General features: G+C 55.7%; 1 long non-coding RNA gene across 1 annotated transcript; it reads right to left on the bottom strand.

Moving 5' to 3' along the window:
* Positions 1 to 462: 462 nt before the first annotated feature.
* Positions 463 to 1,850, bottom strand: LOC116652626. Its single transcript, XR_004305777.1, has 2 exons — positions 1,789 to 1,850; positions 463 to 659 (listed from the first exon to the last, which is right to left on the bottom strand). It is a non-coding gene; the product is annotated as an uncharacterized LOC116652626 (long non-coding RNA).
* Positions 1,851 to 3,168: the final 1,318 nt, after the last annotated feature.

The following is a 3,168-nucleotide window of genomic DNA, read 5'->3' as shown; positions in this document are numbered from 1 at the left end:
TCTATGGGGTGCTATGGGGCACAGTGGGGATCTATGGGTCTCTATGGGTCTCTATGGGTCACTGCCGCGGCTCATCGGGGGCAGGGATGCGGTGCCGGGTGGGTTCCGCGCCCCATATTTGTGTGGCATACTATGTGTCTCTATGGGGCTCTATGGGGTTCTATGGGGCACAGTGGGGATCTATGGGGCTCTATGTGTCTCTATGGGTCTCTATGGGTCTCTATGGGTCGCTATGGGTCTCTATGGGTCACTGCCGGGGCTCATCGGGGGCAGGGATGCGGTGCCGGGTGGGTTCCGCGCCCCATATTTGTGTGGCGTATTATGTGTCTCTATGGGTCTCTATGTGTCTCTATGTGTCTCTATGTGTCTCTATGGGTCGCTATGGGTCTCTATGGTTCCCTATGGGTCGCTATGGGTCTCTATGGGTCTCTATGGGTCGCTATGGGTCTCTATGGGTCGCTATGGGTCGCTATGGGTCTCTATGGGTCTCTATGGGTCTCTATGGGTCACTGCCGCGGCTCATCGGGGGCGGGGATGCGGTGCCGGGTGGGTTCCGCGCCCCATATTTGTGTGGCGTATTCGCGGATGGTTCGATCGCTCGAGAACTTCCCGGCTGCCGCGATGTTCCGGATCACCATGCGAGTCCATTGGCGGGAGTCCTGCGGGATCAGTGGGGCAGGGTCAGTGGGGCTGGGATCAATGGGGCTGGGATCAATGGGGCAGGAATGGGGCGGGGATCAATGGGGCAGGATCAGTGGGGCTGGGATCAGTGGGGCAGGAAGGAATCAATGGGGCAGGAATCAATGGGGCAGCAATGGGGAGGGGATCAATGGGGCTGGGGATCAATGGGGCGGGGATCAGTGGGGCAGGAAGGAATCAATGGAGTGGGGATCAATGGGGCTGGGGTCAGTGGGGCAGGGATCAATGGGGTGGGGATCAATGGGGTGGGGATCAGTGGGGTGGGAAGGAATCAATGGGGCAGCAATGGGGCAGGAATCAATGGGGCAGAAATGGGGTGGGGATCAATAGGGCGGGGAACAGTGGGGCAGGGATCAGTGGGGTGGGGATCAATGGGGCAGGGATCAGTGGGGTGGGAAGGAATCAATGGGGCAGCAATGGGGCGGAGATCAATGGGGCTGGGATCAGTGGGGCAGGAAGGAATGGGGTGGGGATCAGTGGGGTGGGAAGGAATCAATGGGGCAGTAATGGGGCGGGGATCAATGGGGCTGGGATCAGTGGGGCAGGAATCAATGGGGTGGGGATCAATGGGGCGGGGATCAGAGGGGTGGGAAGGAATCAATGGGGCAGCAATGGGGCAGGAATCAATGGGGCAGAAATGGGGTGGGGATCAGTGGGGCTGGGATCAGTGGGGCAGGAATCAATACGGCAGGGATCAGTGGGGCGGGGATCAGTGGGGTGGGAATCAGTGGGGCGAGGATCAGTGGGGCAGGAATCAATGGGGCAGCAATGGGGCAGGAATCAATGAGGAAGGGATCAGTGGGGCAGTAATCAATTGGGGGGGAATCAGTGGGGCAGGAATCAATGGGGCAGGGATCAGTGGGGCGGGGATCAGTGGGGCAGAAAGGGATCAATGGGGCAGGGAGGAATCAATGGGGCTGGAATGGGGCAATGGGGCAGCTATGGGGCAGAAGTGGGGTATAAATGGGGCAGCTATGGGGCAGAAGTGGGGTATAAATGGGGCAGCTATGGGGCAGCAATGGGGCAGCAATAGGGGGCAATGGGGCAGCTATGGGGCAGCAATGGGGCAGTAGCCCCATAAGTGCAGACCTTGTACAGCTCGCTGACTTTCTCCTGGCACTTGACATAAGCCTCGTAATCTGCAAAGACTTTAAACCTAAAAGGGGAGGAAAAATGGGGGTCAGAACCCAAAAAGGACCAAAGTGTGGGGCGGCGCTATGGGGCAGAACCAGTTATGGGGTCAGGAACCCAATAATAGGGTTAGGAACCCCAATGGTCCCACTACTGGGCTCCTGATCCCACTATTGGGTTCTTGACCCCACTATTGGGTTCTAGATTCCATCATTGGGTTCCTGACCCCACTATTGGGTTCCCAACTCCATTATTGGGTTCCCGATCCCACTATTGGGTTCCCGACCCCACTATTGAGTTCCTGACCCCACTATTGAATTCCCAACTCCATTATTGGGTTCCCGACCCCATTATTGGGTTCCCGACCCCACTATTGGGTTCTTGACCCCATCGTTGGGTTCTAGACTCCATCATTGGGTTCCTGACCCCACTGTTACGTTCCTGACTCCATTATTGAGTTCCCAATCCCATCATTGGGTTCCTGACCCCATTGTTGGGTTTCTGATCCCGCTATTGGGCTCCTGACCCCACTATCAGGTTCTTGAACCCATTATGGGGTCCCTAATCCCATCATTGGGTTCCTGACTCCATTATTGGGTTCCTGATCCCTCTATCGCGTTCCTGACTCTATCNTCCCTAATCCCATCATTGGGTTCCTGACTCCATTATTGGGTTCCTGATCCCTCTATCGCGTTCCTGACTCTATCATTGAGTTCTTGACCCCATCACTGTGTTCTAGACTCCATCATTGGGTTCCTGACCCCATTGTTGGGTTTCTGATCCCACTATTGGGCTCCTGACCCCACTATCGGGTTCTTGACCCCATTATTGGGTTCCCGATCCAATCATTGGGTTCCTGACTCCATTATTGGGTTCCTGACCCCACTATCCAGTTCTTGACTCTATCATTGAGTTCTTGACCCCATCGTTGTGTTCCTGACCCCACTGTTGGGTTCTTGACCCCGTCACTGAGTTCTTGACCCCATCATTGGGTTCCCGACCCCATCTTTGGTTTCCTGACCCCACTATCAGGTTCTTGACTCTATCATTGAGTTCTTGACCCCATCATTGGGTTCCTGACCCCACTGTTGGGTTCTTGACCCCATTATTGTGTTCCCGATCCCGTTGTTGGGTTCCTGACCCCATCATCGGGTTCTAGACTCCATCATTGGGTTCCTGACCCCATTGTTGGGTTTCTGATCCCACTATTGGGCGTCGTTTCCCTTTATCCCTGCCCCCAAGGAGCCCATCATCCAATGAGCTGCGTGGTTTCACTTTAAGCCCCTCCCATCATCCAATGAGCTGCTTGGTTTCACTTTAAGCTCAGCCCATCATCCA

Source organism: Coturnix japonica, unplaced genomic scaffold, assembly GCF_001577835.2.
Source record: "Coturnix japonica isolate 7356 unplaced genomic scaffold, Coturnix japonica 2.1 chrUnrandom489, whole genome shotgun sequence".
Classification (NCBI taxonomy): domain Eukaryota; kingdom Metazoa; phylum Chordata; class Aves; order Galliformes; family Phasianidae; genus Coturnix; species Coturnix japonica.
Note: the sequence above shows the minus strand (reverse complement) of the source record. Positions and strands in the feature narration are given on the sequence as shown.